The 18,752-nt window shown below is 43.6% G+C and overlaps 15 non-coding genes across 15 annotated transcripts; all 15 read left to right on the top strand.

The window, feature by feature from the left end:
- The first annotated feature begins 171 nt into the window (after positions 1 to 171).
- On the top strand, positions 172 to 244 carry trnar-ucu (transfer RNA arginine (anticodon UCU)). Its single transcript has one exon. It is a non-coding gene; the product is annotated as a tRNA-Arg (tRNA).
- A 1,021-nt stretch (positions 245 to 1,265) lies between these two features.
- On the top strand, positions 1,266 to 1,337 carry trnar-ucu (transfer RNA arginine (anticodon UCU)). Its single transcript has one exon. It is a non-coding gene; the product is annotated as a tRNA-Arg (tRNA).
- A 2,143-nt stretch (positions 1,338 to 3,480) lies between these two features.
- trnar-ucu (transfer RNA arginine (anticodon UCU)) lies at positions 3,481 to 3,552 on the top strand. The gene has a single exon. It is a non-coding gene; the product is annotated as a tRNA-Arg (tRNA).
- Positions 3,553 to 4,583: 1,031 nt separating this feature from the next.
- Positions 4,584 to 4,656, top strand: trnar-ucu (transfer RNA arginine (anticodon UCU)). The gene has a single exon. It is a non-coding gene; the product is annotated as a tRNA-Arg (tRNA).
- Positions 4,657 to 5,687: 1,031 nt separating this feature from the next.
- Positions 5,688 to 5,760, top strand: trnar-ucu (transfer RNA arginine (anticodon UCU)). Its single transcript has one exon. It is a non-coding gene; the product is annotated as a tRNA-Arg (tRNA).
- Positions 5,761 to 6,789: 1,029 nt separating this feature from the next.
- On the top strand, positions 6,790 to 6,862 carry trnar-ucu (transfer RNA arginine (anticodon UCU)). Its single transcript has one exon. It is a non-coding gene; the product is annotated as a tRNA-Arg (tRNA).
- A 1,030-nt stretch (positions 6,863 to 7,892) lies between these two features.
- Positions 7,893 to 7,965, top strand: trnar-ucu (transfer RNA arginine (anticodon UCU)). The gene has a single exon. It is a non-coding gene; the product is annotated as a tRNA-Arg (tRNA).
- A 1,031-nt stretch (positions 7,966 to 8,996) lies between these two features.
- trnar-ucu (transfer RNA arginine (anticodon UCU)) lies at positions 8,997 to 9,069 on the top strand. Its single transcript has one exon. It is a non-coding gene; the product is annotated as a tRNA-Arg (tRNA).
- Positions 9,070 to 10,098: 1,029 nt separating this feature from the next.
- On the top strand, positions 10,099 to 10,171 carry trnar-ucu (transfer RNA arginine (anticodon UCU)). Its single transcript has one exon. It is a non-coding gene; the product is annotated as a tRNA-Arg (tRNA).
- Positions 10,172 to 11,200: 1,029 nt separating this feature from the next.
- On the top strand, positions 11,201 to 11,273 carry trnar-ucu (transfer RNA arginine (anticodon UCU)). The gene has a single exon. It is a non-coding gene; the product is annotated as a tRNA-Arg (tRNA).
- A 1,030-nt stretch (positions 11,274 to 12,303) lies between these two features.
- Positions 12,304 to 12,376, top strand: trnar-ccu (transfer RNA arginine (anticodon CCU)). The gene has a single exon. It is a non-coding gene; the product is annotated as a tRNA-Arg (tRNA).
- Positions 12,377 to 12,943: 567 nt separating this feature from the next.
- Positions 12,944 to 13,016, top strand: trnar-ucu (transfer RNA arginine (anticodon UCU)). The gene has a single exon. It is a non-coding gene; the product is annotated as a tRNA-Arg (tRNA).
- Positions 13,017 to 14,047: 1,031 nt separating this feature from the next.
- trnar-ucu (transfer RNA arginine (anticodon UCU)) lies at positions 14,048 to 14,120 on the top strand. Its single transcript has one exon. It is a non-coding gene; the product is annotated as a tRNA-Arg (tRNA).
- A 1,030-nt stretch (positions 14,121 to 15,150) lies between these two features.
- trnar-ucu (transfer RNA arginine (anticodon UCU)) lies at positions 15,151 to 15,223 on the top strand. The gene has a single exon. It is a non-coding gene; the product is annotated as a tRNA-Arg (tRNA).
- A 2,538-nt stretch (positions 15,224 to 17,761) lies between these two features.
- trnar-ucu (transfer RNA arginine (anticodon UCU)) lies at positions 17,762 to 17,834 on the top strand. Its single transcript has one exon. It is a non-coding gene; the product is annotated as a tRNA-Arg (tRNA).
- Positions 17,835 to 18,752: the final 918 nt, after the last annotated feature.

Raw genomic sequence — 18,752 nt, 5'->3', positions numbered from 1 at the left:
TAGCATAATTTCATGGGCATGTCTCAGTTCCCTCTGTGATTCTTTGTTGACTGCTTCTGTCAGTTGTATAGGTCACACTGATTACAGAGGCGCAGCGGAAGCGTGATGGCCCCGTAACCCAGAGGTCGATGGATCGAAATCACTCTCTGCTATCAGATCAGTTTTGGCAGTACCCCAGTGGCCTAATGGATAAGGCACTGGCCTTCTAAGCCAGGGATTGTGGGCTCGAGTCCCATCTGGGGTGGATGAAGGCAGTTTTGGGAAAGAAGAAGAGAGTTCATGTAACAAAGATGTTGAACCACGTATTTTTAGAAATGAAGTGCAAATAGGGATTAAAAAAGGATACTTTCATGGGCATCCTCTCTGGCCCTCGATTGATTGTTTTTTTATCTGCTTCTATCAGTTCGTATGGTATGCTGATCACACAGTGCCACAGTGGCCTAAGAAACTGGCCTCCTAATCCATGTATTGTGAGTTCAAGTATTATTTTGGGGTGCCTTAAAGTGGAGTGATGAAGTGGAAGTAGCTGGGCAGTTAACCCAGTGATTTATGGATCGAAACCATCCTCTTCTATCCAGTTTGTTTTCAGCAAACAGAAATATAAAAACTGCCATAACCCAGAGGTCATGGATGCCTAAAAAACTGACCTCCCAAGCCAGAGATTGTGAGTTTAAGTCTTCTCAGGGGTGGCTGAAAACAGAGTGTCCCAGCGGAAGCAGCTGGGCCCATAACCCAGAGGTCTGGAATGGAACCATCCTCTGCTAACAATCTTTCTTTTTAGAAATAATTGCAACCAGCGATCAAAAAAGCTAAATATCTTGGGCATGTCTCAGTGTCCTTGGTCATTCTAATTTTTACTGTTTCTATCAGTTCGTATAGGTCATGCTGATTACACCATGCCCCAGTGGCCTAAAAAAACTGGCCTCCAAGCCAGGGATTGTGAGTGTAAGTCTTATCAGTGGCGGATGAAAGCACAGTGTCCCAGCGAAGCGTGCTGGGCCCATACCCAGAGGTCTATGGCTCGAAACCATCCTCTGCAATCCATTTTTATTTTTAGAAATGAATTGCAAACCATAAATAAAAAATAGCATAATTTCATGGGCATGTCTCAGTTCCCTCTGTGATTCTTTGTTTGGAACTGCTTCTGTCAGTTTGTATAGGTCACACTGATTACAGAGGCGCAGCGGAAGCTGTGATGGCCCCGTAACCCAGAGGTTCGATGGATCGAAATCACTCTCTGCTATCAAGGTAAGTTTTGGCAAGTACCCCCAGTGGCCTAATGGATAGGCACTGGCCTTCTAAGCCAGGGATTGTGGGTTCGAGTCCCATCTGGGGTGGATGAGGCAGTTTTGGGAAAGAAGAAGAGAGTTCATGTAACAAAGATGTTGAATGCCGATTGATTTTTTAGAAATGAAGTGCAAATAGGGATTAAAAAAGGATACTTTCATGGGCATCTCTCTGTCCCCTTCGTGATTCTTTTTTTTTATCTGCTTCTATCATGTCGTATAGGTCTGCTTGATCACACAGTGCACAGTGGCCTAAGAAACTGGCCTCCTAATCCATGTATTGTGAGTTCAAGTATTATTTTGGAGGTGCCTTAAAGGTGGAGTGATGAAGTGGAAGTATGCTGGGCAGTTAACCCAGTGATTTATGGATGAAACCATCCTCTTCTATCCAGTTTGTTTTCAGCAAACAGAAAATTAAAAACTGCCATAAACCCAGAGGTCGATGGATGCCTAAAAAAACTGACCTCCCAAGCCAGAGATTGTGAGTTTAAGTCTTCTCAGGGGTGGCTGAAAACAGAGTGTCCCAGCGGAAGCATGCTGGGGCCCATAACCAGAGGTCTATGGATGGAAACCATCCTCTGCTAACAATCTTTATTTTTAGATAATAATTGCAACCAGCTGATCCAAAAAAAGCTAAATATCATGGGCATGTCTCAGTGCCCTTCGTCATTCTAATTTTTTTACTGTTTCTATCAGTTCGTATAGGTTCATGCTGATTACACCATGCCCCAGTGGGCCTAAAAAACTGGCCTCCCAAGCCAGGGATTGTGAGTGTAAGTCTTATCAGTGGCGGATGAAAGCAGAGTGTCCCAGCGGAAGCGTGCTGGGCCCCTAACCCAGAGGTCTATGGATCGAAACTCATCCTCTGCAATCCATTTTTATTTTTAGAAATTAATTGCAAACATAAATAAAAATAGCATAATTTCATGGGCATGTCTCAGTTCCCTCTGTGATTCTTTGTTTGACTGCTTCTGTCAGTTTGTATAGGTCACACTGATTACAGAGGCGCAGCGGGAAGCGTGATGGCCCCGTAACCCAGAGGTCGATGGATCGAAATCACTCTCTGCTATCATGATCAGTTTTGGCAAGTACCCCCAGTGGCCTAATGGATAAGGCACTGGCCTTCTAAGCCAGGGATTGTGGCTCGCGTCCCATCTGGGGTGGATGAAGGCAGTTTGGGAAAGAAGAAGAGAGTTCATGTAACAAAGATGTTGAATCCATCGTATTTTTAGAAATGAAGTGCAAATAGGGATTAAAAAAGGATACTTTCATGGGCATCTCTCTGGGCCCTTCGTGATTGTTTTTTTTTATCTGCTTCTATCAGTTCGTATAGGTCATGCTGATCACACAGTGCCACAGTGGCCTAAGAAAACTGGCCTCCTAATCCATGTATTGTGAGTTCAAGTATTATTTTGGGGTGCCTTAAAGTGGAGTGATGAAGTGGAAGTATGCTGGGCAGTTAACCCAGTGATTTATGGATCGAAACCATCCTCTTCTATCCAGTTTGTTTTCAGCAAACAGAAATATAAAAACTGCCATAACCCAGAGGTCAATGGATGCCTAAAAAACTGACCTCCCAAGCCAGAGATTGTGAGTTTAAGTCTTCTCAGGGGTGGCTGAAAAACAGAGTGTCCCAGCGGAAGCATGCTGGGCCCATAACCCAGAGGTCTATGAATGGAAACCATCCTCTGCTAACAATCTTTCTTTTTAGAAATTAATTGCAACCAGCGATCAAAAAAAGCTAAATATCTTGGGCATGTCTCAGTGTCCTTGGTCATTCTAATTTATTACTGTTTCTATCAGTTCGTATAGGTCATGCTGATTACACCATGCCCCAGTGGCCTAAAAAACTGGCCTCCCAAGCCAGGGATTGTGAGTGTAAGTCTTATCAGTGGCGGATGAAAGCAGAGTGTCCCAGCGGAAGCGTGCTGGGCCCATATCCCAGAGGTCTATGGATCGAAACCATCCTCTGCAATCCATTTTTATTTTTAGAAATGAATTGCAAACATAAATAAAAAATAGCATAATTTCATGGGCATGTCTCAGTCCCTCTGTGATTCTTTGTTTGACTGCTTCTGTCAGTTTGTATAGGTCACACTGATTACAGAGGCGCAGCGGAAGTGTGATGGCCCCGTAAACCCAGAGGTCGATGGATCGAAATCACTCTCTGCTATCAAGGTAAGTTTTGGCAAGTACCCCAGTGGCCTAATGGATAAGGCACTGGCCTTCTAAGCCAGGGATGTGGGTTCGAGTCCCATCTGGGGTGGATGAAGGCAGTTTGGGAAAGAAAAGAGAGTTCATGTAACAAAGATGTTGAAGCCGTTGTATTTTTAGAAATGAAGTGCAAATAGGGATTAAAAAAAGGATACTTTCATGGGCATCTCTCTGTGCCCTTCGTGATTCTTTTTTTTTTATCTGCTTCTATCAGTTCGTATAGGTCATGCTGATCACACAGTGCCACAGTGGCCTAAGAAACTGGCCTCCTAATACATGTATTGTGAGTTCAAGTATTATTTTGGGGTGCCTTAAAGTGGGAGTGATGAAGTGGAAGTATGCTGGGCAGTTTACCCCGTGATTTATGGATTGAAACCATCCTCTTCTATCAGTTTGTTTTCAGCAAACAGAAATATAAAAACTGCCAATAACCCAGAGGTCAATGGATGCCTAAAAAACTGACCTCCCAAGCCAGAGATTGTGAGTTTAAGTCTTCTCAGGGGTGGCTGAAAACAGAGTGTCCCAGCGGAAGCATGCTGGGCCCATAACCCAGAGGTCTATGAATGGAAACCATCCTCTGCTAACAATCTTTCTTTTTAGAAATAAATTGCAACCAGCGATCAAAAAAAGCTAAATATCTTGGGCATGTCTCAGTGTCCTTGGTCATTCTAATTTATTACTGTTTCTATCAGTTCGTATAGGTCATGCTGATTACACCATGCCCCAGTGGCCTAAAAAACTGGCCTCCCAAGCCAGGGATTGTGAGTGTAAGTCTTATCAGTGGCGGATGAAAGCAGAGTGTCCCAGCGGAAGCGTGCTGGGCCCATATCACAGAGGTCTATGGATCGAAACCATCCTCTGCAATCCATTTTTATTTTTAGAAATGAATTGCAAACATAAATAAAAAATAGCATAATTTCATGGGCATGTCTCAGTTCCCTCTGTGATTCTTTGTTTGACTGCTTCTGTCAGTTTGTATAGGTCACACTGATTACAGAGGCGCAGCGGAAGTGTGATGGCCCCGTAACCCAGAGGTCGATGGATCGAAATCACTCTCTGCTATCAAGGTAAGTTTTGGCAAGTACCCCAGTGGCCTAATGGATAAGGCACTGGCCTTCTAAGCCAGGGATTGTGGGTTCGAGTCCCATCTGGGGTGGATGAAGGCAGTTTGGGAAAGAAGAAGAGAGTTCATGTAACAAAGATGTTGAAGCCGTTGTATTTTTAGAAATGAAGTGCAAATAGGGATTAAAAAAAGGATACTTTCATGGGCATCTCTCTGTGCCCTTCGTGATTCTTTTTTTTTATCTGCTTCTATCAGTTCGTATAGGTCATGCTGATCACACAGTGCCACAGTGGCCTAAGAAACTGGCCTCCTAATCCATGTATTGTGAGTTCAAGTATTATTTTGGGGTGCCTTAAAGTGGAGTGATGAAGTGGAAGTATGCTGGGCAGTTAACCCAGTGATTTATGGATTGAAACCATCCTCTTCTATCCAGTTTGTTTTCAGCAAACAGAAAAATAAAAACTGCCATAACCCAGAGTTCGATGGATGCCTAAAAAACTGACCTCCCAAGCCAGAGATTGTGAGTTTAAGTCTTCTCAGGGGTGGCTGAAAACAGACTGTCCCAGCGGAAGCATGCTGGGCCCATAACCCAGAGGTCTATGGATGGAAACCATCCTCTGCTAACAATATTTATTTTTACATATTAATTGCAACCAGTGATCAAAAAAAGCTAAATATCATGGGCATGTCTCAGTGCCCTTCGTCATTCAATTTTTTTTACTGTTTCTATCAGTTCGTATAGGTCATGCTGATTACACCATGCCCCAGTGGCCTAAAAAACTGGCCTCCCAAGCCAGGGATTGTGAGTGTAAGTCTTATCAGTGGCGGATGAAAGCAGAGTGTCCCAGCGGAAGCGTGCTGGGCCCCTAACCCAGAGGTCTATGGATCGAAATCATCCTCTGCAATCCATTTTTATTTTTAGAAATTAATTGCAAACATAAATAAAAAATAGCATAATTTCATGGGCATGTCTCAGTTCCCTCTGTGATTCTTTGTTTGACTGCTTCTGTCAGTTTGTATAGGTCACACTGATTACAGAGGCGCAGCGGAAGCGTGATGGCCCCGTAACCCAGAGGTCGATGGATCGAAATCACTCTCTGCTATCATGATCAGTTTTGGCAAGTACCCCAGTGGCCTAATGGATAAGGCACTGGCCTTCTAAGCCAGGGATTGTGGGCTCGAGTCCCATCTGGGGTGGATGAAGGCAGTTTGGGAAAGAAGAAGAGAGTTCATGTAACAAAGATGTTGAATCCATCGTATTTTTAGAAATGAAGTGCAAATAGGGATTAAAAAAAGGATACTTTCATGGGCATCTCTCTGGGCCCTTCGTGATTGTTTTTTTTATCTGCTTCTATCAGTTCGTATAGGTCATGCTGATCACACAGTGCCACAGTGGCCTAAGAAACTGGCCTCCTAATCCATGTATTGTGAGTTCAAGTATTATTTTGGGGTGCCTTAAAGTGGAGTGATGAAGTGGAAGTATGCTGGGCAGTTAACCCAGTGATTTATGGATCGAAACCATCCTCTTCTATCCAGTTTGTTTTCAGCAAACAGAAATATAAAAACTGCCATAACCCAGAGGTCAATGGATGCCTAAAAAACTGACCTCCCAAGCCAGAGATTGTGAGTTTAAGTCTTCTCAGGGGTGGCTGAAAACAGAGTGTCCCAGCGGAAGCATGCTGGGCCCATAACCCAGAGGTCTATGAATGGAAACCATCCTCTGCTAACAATCTTTCTTTTTAGAAATTAATTGCAACCAGCGATCAAAAAAAGCTAAATATCTTGGGCATGTCTCAGTGTCCTTGGTCATTCTAATTTATTACTGTTTCTATCAGTTCGTATAGGTCATGCTGATTACACCATGCCCCAGTGGCCTAAAAAACTGGCCTCCCAAGCCAGGGATTGTGAGTGTAAGTCTTATCAGTGGCGGATGAAAGCAGAGTGTCCCAGCGGAAGCGTGCTGGGCCCATATCCCAGAGGTCTATGGATCGAAACCATCCTCTGCAATCCATTTTTATTTTTAGAAATGAATTGCAAACATAAATAAAAAATAGCATAATTTCATGGGCATGTCTCAGTTCCCTCTGTGATTCTTTGTTTGACTGCTTCTGTCAGTTTGTATAGGTCACACTGATTACAGAGGCGCAGCGGAAGTGTGATGGCCCCGTAACCCAGAGGTCGATGGATCGAAATCACTCTCTGCTATCAAGGTAAGTTTTGGCAAGTACCCCAGTGGCCTAATGGATAAGGCACTGGCCTTCTAAGCCAGGGATTGTGGGTTCGAGTCCCATCTGGGGTGGATGAAGGCAGTTTGGGAAAGAAGAAGAGAGTTCATGTAACAAAGATGTTGAAGCCGTTGTATTTTTAGAAATGAAGTGCAAATAGGGATTAAAAAAAGGATACTTTCATGGGCATCTCTCTGTGCCCTTCGTGATTCTTTTTTTTTATCTGCTTCTATCAGTTCGTATAGGTCATGCTGATGCCACAGTGCCACAGTGGCCTAAGAAACTGGCCTCCTAATACATGTATTGTGAGTTCAAGTATTATTTTGGGGTGCCTTAAAGTGGAGTGATGAAGTGGAAGTATGCTGGGCAGTTTACCCAGTGATTTATGGATTGAAACCATCCTCTTCTATCCAGTTTGTTTTCAGCAAACAGAAATATAAAAACTGCCATAACCCAGAGGTCAATGGATGCCTAAAAAACTGACCTCCCAAGCCAGAGATTGTGAGTTTAAGTCTTCTCAGGGGTGGCTGAAAACAGAGTGTCCCAGCGGAAGCATGCTGGGCCCATAACCCAGAGGTCTATGAATGGAAACCATCCTCTGCTAACAATCTTTCTTTTTAGAAATAAATTGCAACCAGCGATCAAAAAAAGCTAAATATCTTGGGCATGTCTCAGTGTCCTTGGTCATTCTAATTTATTACTGTTTCTATCAGTTCGTATAGGTCATGCTGATTACACCATGCCCCAGTGGCCTAAAAAACTGGCCTCCCAAGCCAGGGATTGTGAGTGTAAGTCTTATCAGTGGCGGATGAAAGCAGAGTGTCCCAGCGGAAGCGTGCTGGGCCCATATCACAGAGGTCTATGGATCGAAACCATCCTCTGCAATCCATTTTTATTTTTAGAAATGAATTGCAAACATAAATAAAAAATAGCATAATTTCATGGGCATGTCTCAGTTCCCTCTGTGATTCTTTGTTTGACTGCTTCTGTCAGTTTGTATAGGTCACACTGATTACAGAGGCGCAGCGGAAGTGTGATGGCCCCGTAACCCAGAGGTCGATGGATCGAAATCACTCTCTGCTATCAAGGTAAGTTTTGGCAAGTACCCCAGTGGCCTAATGGATAAGGCACTGGCCTTCTAAGCCAGGGATTGTGGGTTCGAGTCCCATCTGGGGTGGATGAAGGCAGTTTGGGAAAGAAGAAGAGAGTTCATGTAACAAAGATGTTGAAGCCGTTGTATTTTTAGAAATGAAGTGCAAATAGGGATTAAAAAAAGGATACTTTCATGGGCATCTCTCTGTGCCCTTCGTGATTCTTTTTTTTTATCTGCTTCTATCAGTTCGTATAGGTCATGCTGATCACACAGTGCCACAGTGGCCTAAGAAACTGGCCTCCTAATCCATGTATTGTGAGTTCAAGTATTATTTTGGGGTGCCTTAAAGTGGAGTGATGAAGTGGAAGTATGCTGGGCAGTTAACCCAGTGATTTATGGATTGAAACCATCCTCTTCTATCCAGTTTGTTTTCAGCAAACAGAAAAATAAAAACTGCCATAACCCAGAGTTCGATGGATGCCTAAAAAACTGACCTCCCAAGCCAGAGATTGTGAGTTTAAGTCTTCTCAGGGGTGGCTGAAAACAGACTGTCCCAGCGGAAGCATGCTGGGCCCATAACCCAGAGGTCTATGGATGGAAACCATCCTCTGCTAACAATATTTATTTTTACATATTAATTGCAACCAGTGATCAAAAAAAGCTAAATATCATGGGCATGTCTCAGTGCCCTTCGTCATTCAATTTTTTTTACTGTTTCTATCAGTTCGTATAGGTCATGCTGATTACACCATGCCCCAGTGGCCTAAAAAACTGGCCTCCCAAGCCAGGGATTGTGAGTGTAAGTCTTATCAGTGGCGGATGAAAGCAGAGTGTCCCAGCGGAAGCGTGCTGGGCCCCTAACCCAGAGGTCTATGGATCGAAATCATCCTCTGCAATCCATTTTTATTTTTAGAAATTAATTGCAAACATAAATAAAAAATAGCATAATTTCATGGGCATGTCTCAGTTCCCTCTGTGATTCTTTGTTTGACTGCTTCTGTCAGTTTGTATAGGTCACACTGATTACAGAGGCGCAGCGGAAGCGTGATGGCCCCGTAACCCAGAGGTCGATGGATCGAAATCACTCTCTGCTATCATGATCAGTTTTGGCAAGTACCCCAGTGGCCTAATGGATAAGGCACTGGCCTTCTAAGCCAGGGATTGTGGGCTCGAGTCCCATCTGGGGTGGATGAAGGCAGTTTGGGAAAGAAGAAGAGAGTTCATGTAACAAAGATGTTGAATCCATCGTATTTTTAGAAATGAAGTGCAAATAGGGATTAAAAAAAGGATACTTTCATGGGCATCTCTCTGGGCCCTTCGTGATTGTTTTTTTTATCTGCTTCTATCAGTTCGTATAGGTCATGCTGATCACACAGTGCCACAGTGGCCTAAGAAACTGGCCTCCTAATCCATGTATTGTGAGTTCAAGTATTATTTTGGGGTGCCTTAAAGTGGAGTGATGAAGTGGAAGTATGCTGGGCAGTTAACCCAGTGATTTATGGATTGAAACCATCCTCTTCTATCCAGTTTGTTTTCAGCAAACAGAAATATAAAAACTGCCATAACCCAGAGGTCAATGGATGCCTAAAAAACTGACCTCCCAAGCCAGAGATTGTGAGTTTAAGTCTTCTCAGGGGTGGCTGAAAACAGAGTGTCCCAGCGGAAGCATGCTGGGCCCATAACCCAGAGGTCTATGAATGGAAACCATCCTCTGCTAACAATCTTTCTTTTTAGAAATTAATTGCAACCAGCGATCAAAAAAAGCTAAATATCTTGGGCATGTCTCAGTGTCCTTGGTCATTCTAATTTATTACTGTTTCTATCAGTTCGTATAGGTCATGCTGATTACACCATGCCCCAGTGGCCTAAAAAACTGGCCTCCCAAGCCAGGGATTGTGAGTGTAAGTCTTATCAGTGGCGGATGAAAGCAGAGTGTCCCAGCGGAAGCATGCTGGGCCCATATCCCAGAGGTCTATGGATCGAAACCATCCTCTGCAATCCATTTTTATTTTTAGAAATGAATTGCAAACATAAATAAAAAATAGCATAATTTCATGGGCATGTCTCAGTTCCCTCTGTGATTCTTTGTTTGACTGCTTCTGTCAGTTTGTATAGGTCACACTGATTACAGAGGCGCAGCGGAAGTGTGATGGCCCCGTAACCCAGAGGTCGATGGATCGAAATCACTCTCTGCTATCAAGGTAAGTTTTGTCAAGTACCCCAGTGGCCTAATGGATAAGGCACTGGCCTTCTAAGCCAGGGATTGTGGGTTCGAGTCCCATCTGGGGTGGATGAAGGCAGTTTGGGAAAGAAGAAGAGAGTTCATGTAACAAAGATGTTGAAGCAGTTGTATTTTTAGAAATGAAGTGCAAATAGGGATTAAAAAAAGGATACTTTCATGGGCATCTCTCTGTGCCCTTCGTGATTCTTTTTTTTATCTGCTTCTATCAGTTCGTATAGGTCATGCTGATCACACAGTGCCACAGTGGCCTAAGAAACTGGCCTCCTAATCCATGTATTGTGAGTTCAAGTATTATTTTGGGGTGCCTTAAAGTGGAGTGATGAAGTGGAAGTATGCTGGGCAGTTAAGCCAGTGATTTATGGATCGAAACCATCCTCTTCTATCCAGTTTGTTTTCAGCAAACAGAAATATAAAAACTGCCATAACCCAGAGTTCGATGGATGCCTAAAAAACTGACCTCCCAAGCCAGAGATTGTGAGTTTAAGTCTTCTCAGGGGTGGCTGAAAACAGACTGTCCCAGCGGAAGCATGCTGGGCCCATAACCCAGAGGTCTATGGATGGAAACCATCCTCTGCTAACAATCTTTATTTTTAGAAATTAATTGCAACCAGCGATCAAAAAAAGCTAAATATCATGGGCATGTCTCAGTGTCCTTCGTCATTCTAATTTTTTACTGTTTCTATCAGTTCGTATAGGTCATGCTGATTACACCATGCCCCAGTGGCCTAAAAAACTGGCCTCCCAAGCCAGGGATTGTGAGTGTAAGTCTTATCAGTGGCGGATGAAAGCAGAGTGTCCCAGCGGAAGCGTGCTGGGCCCATATCCCGGAGTTCTATGGATCGAAACCATCCTCTGCAATCCATTTTTATTTTTAGAAATGAATTGCAAACATAAATAAAAAATAGCATAATTTCATGGGCATGTCTCAGTTCCCTCTGTGATTCTTTGTTTGACTGCTTCTGTCAGTTTGTATAGGTCACACTGATTACAGAGGCGCAGCGGAAGCGTGATGGCCCCGTAACCCAGAGGTCGATGGATCGAAATCACTCTCTGCTATCAAGGTAAGTTTTGGCAAGTACCCCAGTGGCCTAATGGATAAGGCACTGGCCTTCTAAGCCAGGGATTGTGGGTTCGAGTCCCATCTGGGGTGGATGAAGGCAGTTTGGGAAAGAAGAAGAGAGTTCATGTAACAAAGATGTTGAAGCCATTGTATTTTTAGAAATGAAGTGCAAATAGGGATTAAAAAAAGGATACTTTCATGGGCATCTCTCTGTGCCCTTCGTGATTCTTTTTTTTTATCTGCTTCTATCAGTTCGTATAGGTCATGCTGATCACACAGTGCCACAGTGGCCTAAGAAACTGGCCTCCTAATCCATGTATTGTGAGTTCAAGTATTATTTTGGGGTGCCTTAAAGTGGAGTGATGAAGTGGAAGTATGCTGGGCAGTTAACCCATTGATTTATGGATCGAAACCATCCTCTTCTATCCAGTTTGTTTTCAGCAAACAGAAAAATAAAAACTGCCATAACCCAGAGGTCGATGGATGCCTAAAAAACTGACCTCCCAAGCCAGAGATTGTGAGTTTAAGTCTTCTCAGGGGTGGCTGAAAAAAGAGTGTCCCAGCGGAAGCATGCTGGGCCCATAACCCAGAGGTCTATGGATGGAAACCATCCTCTGCTAACAATCTTTATTTTTAGAAATTAATTGCAACCAGCGATCAAAAAAAGCTAAATATCATGGGCATGTCTCAGTGTCCTTCGTCATTCTAATTTTTTACTGTTTCTATCAGTTCGTATAGGTCATGCTGATTACACCATGCCCCAGTGGCCTAAAAAACTGGCCTCCCAAGCCAGGGATTGTGAGTGTAAGTCTTATCAGTGGCGGATGAAAGCAGAGTGTCCCAGCGGAAGCGTGCTGGGCCAATATCCCAGAGGTCTATGGATCGAAACCATCCTCTGCAATCCATTTTTATTTTTAGAAATGAATTGCAAACATAAATAAAAAATAGCATAATTTCATGGGCATGTCTCAGTTCCCTCTGTGATTCTTTGTTTGACTGCTTCTGTCAGTTTGTATAGGTCACACTGATTACAGAGGCGCAGCGGAAGCGTGATGGCCCCGTAACCCAGAGGTCGATGGATCGAAATCACTCTCTGCTATCAAGGCAAGTTTTGGCAAGTACCCCAGTGGCCTAATGGATAAGGCACTGGCCTCCTAAGCCAGGGATTGAGGGTTCGAGTCCCTTCTGGGGTGGGTTGAAGCAGAGCGGCGCTGTGGAAACGTGCTGGGCGCAGAGGTCGATGAACTGAAGCCATCCTCAGCTTGCAATTTTTATTTTTACAAATTAATTGCAACCAGCGATCAAAAAAAGCTAAATATCATGGGCTTGTCTCAGTGCCCTACGTGATTCTTTTTTTTACTGTTTCTATAAGTTCGTATAGGTCATGCTATAACACCATGCCCCAGATGCCTAAAAAAATGGCCTCCCATGCCAGGGATTGTGAGTTTAAGTCTTGTCAGGGGTGGCTGAAAACAGTCTCCCAGCGGAAGTGTGCTGGGCCCATAACCCAGAGGTCTATGGATCGAAACCATCCAATGCAATCCATTTTTATTTTGAGAAATTAATTGCAACCATAAATAAAAAATAGCATAATTTCATGGGCATGACTCAGTGCCCTCTGTGATTCTTTGTTTGACTGCTTCTGTCAGTTTGTATAGGTCACACTGATTACAGAGGCGCAGCGGAAGCGTGATGGCCCCGTAACCCAGAGGTCGATGGATCGAAATCACTCTCTGCTATCAAGATCAGTTTTGGCAAGTACCCCAGTGGCCTAATGGATAAGGCACTGGCCTTCTAAGCCAGGGATTGTGGGTTCGAGTCCCATCTGGGGTGGATGAAGGCAATTTGGGAAAGAAGAAGAGAGTTCATGTAACAAAGATGTTGAAGCCATCGTATTTTTAGAAATGAAGGGCAAATAGGGATTAAAAAAAGGATACTTTCATGGGCATCTCTCTGTGCCCTTCGTGATTCTTTTTTTTTATCTGCTTCTATCAGTTCGTATAGGTCATGCTGATCACACAGTGCCACAGTGGCCTAAGAAACTGGCCTCCTAATCCATGTATTGTGAGTTCAAGTATTATTTTGGGGTGCCTTAAAGTGGAGTGATGAAGTGGAAGTATGCTGGGCAGTTAACCCAGTGATTTATGGATCGAAACCATCCTCTTCTATACAGTTTGTTTTCAGCAAACAGAAATATAAAAACTGCCATAACCCAGAGGTCGATGAAATGCCTAAAAAACTGACCTCCCAAGCCAGAGATTGTGAGTTTAAGTCTTCTCAGGGGTGGCTGAAAACAGAGTGTCCCAGCGGAAGCATGCTGGGCCCATAACCCAGAGGTCTATGGATGGAAACCATCCTCTGCTAACAATATTTATTTTTAGATATTAATTGCAACCAGCGATCAAAAAAAGCTAAATATCATGGGCATGTCTCAGTGCCCTTCGTCATTCTAATTTTTTACTGTTTCTATCAGTTCGTATAGGTCATGCTGATTACACCATGCCCCAGTGGCCTAAAAAACTGGCCTCCCAAGCCAGGGGTTGTGAGTGTAAGTCTTATCAGTGGCGGATGAAAGCAGAGTGTCCCAGTGGAAGCGTGCTGGGCCCATATCCCAGAGGTCTATGGATCGAAACCATCCTCTGCAATCCATTTTTATTTTTAGAAATGAATTGCAAACATAAATAAAAAATAGCATAATTTCATGGGCATGTCTCAGTTCCCTCTGTGATTCTTTGTTTGACTGCTTCTGTCAGTTTGTATAGGTCACACTGATTACAGAGGCGCAGCGGAAGCGTGATGGCCCCGTAACCCAGAGGTCGATGGATCGAAATCACTCTCTGCTATCAAGGTAAGTTTTGGCAAGTACCCCAGTGGCCTAATGGATAAGGCACTGGCCTTCTAAGCCAGGGATTGTGGGTTCGAGTCCCATCTGGGGTGGATAAAGGCAGTTTGGGAGAGAAGAAGAGAGTTCATGTAACAAAGATGTTGAAGCCATTGTATTTTTAGAAATGAAGTGCAAAATGGGATTAAAAAAAGGATACTTTCATGGGCATCTCTCTGTGCCCTTCGTGATTCTTTTTTTTTATCTGCTTCTATCAGTTCGTATAGGTCATGCTGATCACACAGTGCCACAGTGGCCTAAGACACTGGACTCCTAATCCATGTATTGTGAGTTCAAGTATTATTTTGGGGTGCCTTAAAGTGGAGTGATGAAGTGGAAGTATGCTGGGCAGTTAACCCAGTGATTTATGGATCGAAACCATCCTCTTCTATCCAGTTTGTTTTCAGCAAACAGAAATATAAAAACTGCCATAACCCAGAGGTCGATGGATGCCTAAAAAACTGACCTCCCAAGCCAGAGATTGTGAGTTTAAGTCTTCTCAGGGGTGGCTGAAAACAGAGTGTCCCAGCGGAAGCATGCTGGGCCCATAACCCAGAGGTCTATGGATGGAAACCATCCTCTGCTAACAATCTTTATTTTTAGAAATTAATTGCAACCAGCGATCAAAAAAAGCTAAATATCATGGGCATGTCTCAGTGTCCTTCGTCATTCTAATTTTTTACTGTTTCTATCAGTTCGTATAGGTCATGCTGATTACACCATGCCCCAGTGGCCTAAAAAACTGGCCTCCCAAGCCAGGGATTGTGAGTGTAAGTCTTATCAGTGGCGGATGAAAGCAGAGTGTCCCAGCGGAAGCGTGCTGGGCCCATATCCCAGAGGTCTATGGATCGAAACCATCCTCTGCAATCCATTTTTATTTTTAGAAATGAATTGCAAACATAAATAAAAAATAGCATAATTTCATGGGCATGTCTCAGTTCCCTCTGTGATTCTTTGTTTGACTGCTTCTGTCAGTTTGTATAGGTCACACTGATTACAGAGGCGCAGCGGAAGCGTGATGTCCCCGTAACCCAGAGGTCGATGGATCGAAATCACTCTCTGCTATCAAGGTAAGTTTTGGCAAGTACCCCAGTGGCCTAATGGATAAGGCACTGGCCTTCTAAGCCAGGGATTGTGGGTTCGAGTCCCATCTGGGGTGGATGAAGGCAGTTTGGGAAAGAAGAAGAGAGTTCATGTAACAAATATGTTGAAGCCATTGTACTTTTAGAAATGAAGTGCAAATAGCGATTAAAAAAAGGATACTTTCATGGGCATCTCTCTGTGCCCTTCGTGATTCTTTTTTTTTATCTGCTTCTATCAGTTCGTATAGGTCATGCTGATCACACAGTGCCACAGTGGCCTAAGAAACTGGCCTCCTAATCCATGTATTGTGAGTTCAAGTATTATTTTGGGGTGCCTGAAACTGGAGTGATGAAGTGGAAGTATGCTGGGCAGTTAAGCCAGTGATTTATGGATTGAAACCATCCTCTTCTATCCAGTTTGTTTTCAGCAAACAGAAATATAAAAACTGCCATAACCCAGAGGTCGATGGATGCCTAAAAAACTGACCTCCCAAGCCAGAGATTGTGAGTTTAAGTCTTCTCAGGGGTGGCTGAAAACAGAGTGTCCCAGCGGAAGCATGCTGGGCCCATAACCCAGAGGTCTATGGATGGAAAACATCCTCTGCTAACAATCTTTATTTTTAGAAATTAATTGCAACCAGCGACCAAAAAAAGCTAAATATCATGGGCATGTCTCAGTGTCCTTCGTCATTCTAATTTTTTACTGTTTCTATCAGTTTGTATAGGTCATGCTGATTACACCACGCCCCAATTGGCCTAAAAAACTGGCCTCCCAAGCCAGGGATTGTGAGTGTAAGTCTTATCAGTGGCGGATGAAAGCAGAGTGTCCCAGCGGAAGCGTGCTGGGCCCATAACCCAGAGGTCTATGGATCGAAACCATCCTCTGCAATCCATTTTCATTTTTAGAAATGAATTGCAACCATAAATAAAAAATAGCATAATTTCATGGGCATGTCTCAGTTCCCTCTGTGATTCTTTGTTTGACTGCTTCTGTCAGTTTGTATAGGTCACACTGATTACAGAGGCGCAGCGGAAGCGTGATGGCCCCGTAACCCAGAAGTCGATGGATCGAAATCACTCTCTGCTATCAAGGTAAGCTTTGGCAAGTACCCCAGTGGCCTAATGGAGAAGGCACTGGCCTTCTAAGCCAGGGATTGTGGGTTCAAGTATTATTTTGGGGTGCCTTAAAGTGGAGTGATGAAGTGGAAGTATGCTGAGCAGTTAACCCAGTGATTTATGGATCGAAATCATCCTCTTCTATCAAATTTGTTTTCAGCAAACAGAAATATAAAAACTGCTAACAATCTTTATTTTTACAAATTAATTGCAACCAGCGTTCAAAAAAAGCTAAATATCATGGGCATGTATCAGTGCCCTAAGAAATTCTTTTTTTTACTGTTTCTATCAGTTTGTATAGGTCATGCTATAACACCATGCCCCAGATGCCTAAAAAACTGACCTCCCATGCCAGGGATTGTGAGTTTAAGTCTTGTCAGGGGCGGCTGCAGAGTTTCCCAGCGGAAGCGTGCTGGTCCCATAACCCAGAGGTCCACTGCTAACAATCTTTATTTTTACAAATTAATTGCAACCAGCGTTCAAAAAAAGCTAAATATCATGGGCATGTCTCAGTGCCGTAAGTGATTCTTTTTTTTTACTGTTTCTATCAGTTTGTATAGGTCATGCTATAACACCATGCCCCAGATGCCTAAAAAACTGGCCTCCCATGCCAGGGATTGTGAGTTTAAGTCTTGTCAGGGGCGGCTGCAGAGTTTCCCAGCGGAAGCGTGCTGGGCCCATAACCCAGAGGTCGATGGATGGAAACCATCCTCTGCTATCCAGTTTTATTTTTAGCAATGAAGTGCCAACATAAATGAAAAAAAGCATAATTTCATGGGCATTTCTCGTTGCCTTCCATTATATATTTTCCTTACTGCTTCTATCAGTTCGTATAGGTCATGCTATCTTCACAGTGCCCCAGTGGACTAATGGATAAGGCACTGGCATCCTAAGCCAGGGATTGAGGGTTCGTGTCCCTTCTGGGGTGGGTTGAAGCAGAGCGGCGCTGTGGAAACGTGCTGGGCCCAGAGGTCGATGAACTGAAGCCATCCTCAGCTTGCAATTTTTATTTTTAGAAATTAATTGCAAACAGCGATCAAAAAAAGCAAAATATCATGGGCTTGTCCCAGTGCCCTACGTGATTCTTTTTTTTACTGTTTCTATAAGTTCGTATAGGTCATGCTATAACACCATGCCCCAGATGCCTAAATAAATGGCCTCCCATGCCAGGGATTGTGAGTTTAAGTCTTCTCAGGGGTGGCTGAAAACATATTGTCCCAGCGGAAGCGTGCTGGGCCCATAACCCAGAGGCCTATAGATCGAAACCATTCTCTGCGATCCATTTTAATTTTCAGAAATTAAACTGCAACCAGGGATTAAAAAATAGCATAATTTCATGGGCATGTCTCAGTTCCCTCTGTGATTCTTTGTTTGACTGCTTCTGTCAGTTTGTATAGGTCACACTGATTACAGAGGCGCAGCGGAAGCGTGATGGCCCCGTAACCCAGAGGTCGATGGATCGAAATCACTCTCTGCTATCAAGGTAGGTTTTGGCAAGTACCCCAGTGGCCTAATGGATAAGGCACTGGCCTTCTAAGCCAGGGATTGTGGGTTAGAGTCCCATCTGGGGTGGATGAAGGCAGTTTGGGAAAGAAGAAGAGAGTTCATGTAACAAAGATGTTGAAGCCATTGTATTTTTAGAAATGAAGTGCAAATAGGGATTTAAAAAAGGATACTTTCATGGGCATCTCTCTGTGCCCTTCGTGATTCTTTTTTTTATCTGCTTCTATCAGTTCGTATAGGTCATGCTGATCACACAGTGCCACAGTGGCCTAAGAAACTGGCCTCCTAATCCATGTATTGTGAGTTCAAGTATTATTTTGGGGTGCCTTAAAGTGGAGTGATGAAGTGGAAGTATGCTGGGCAGTTAACCCAGTGATTTATGGATCGAAACCATCCTCTTCTATCCAGTTTGTTTTCAGCAAACAGAAATATAAAAACTGCCATAACCCAGAGGTCGATGGATGCCTAAAAAACTGACCTCCCAAGCCAGAGATTGTGAGTTTAAGTCTTCTCAGGGGTGGCTGAAAACAGAGTGTCCCAGCGGAAGCATGCTGGGCCCATAACCCAGAGGTCTATGGATGGAAACCATCCTCTGCTAACAATCTTTATTTTTAGAAATTAATTGCAACCAGCGATCAAAAAAAGCTAAATATCATGGGCATTTCTCAGTGTCCTTCGTCATTCTAATTTTTTACTGTTTCTATCAGTTCGTATAGGTCATGCTGATTACACCACGCCCCAGTGGCCTAAAAAACTGGCCTCCCAAGCCAGGGATTGTGAGTGTAAGTCTTATCAGTGGCGGATGAAAGCAGAGTGTCCCAGCGGAAGCGTGCTGGGCCCATAACCCAGAGGTCTATGGATCGAAACCATCCTCTGCAATCCATTTTTATTTTTAGAAATGAATTGCAACCATAAATAAAAAATTGCATAATTTCATGGGCATGTCTCAGTTCCCTCTGTGATTCTTTGTTTGACTGCTTCTGTCAG

Source organism: Salmo trutta, unplaced genomic scaffold (genome assembly GCF_901001165.1).
Source record: "Salmo trutta unplaced genomic scaffold, fSalTru1.1, whole genome shotgun sequence".
In the NCBI taxonomy this organism is placed as follows: Eukaryota; Metazoa; Chordata; class Actinopteri; order Salmoniformes; family Salmonidae; genus Salmo; species Salmo trutta.
Note: the sequence above shows the minus strand (reverse complement) of the source record. Positions and strands in the feature narration are given on the sequence as shown.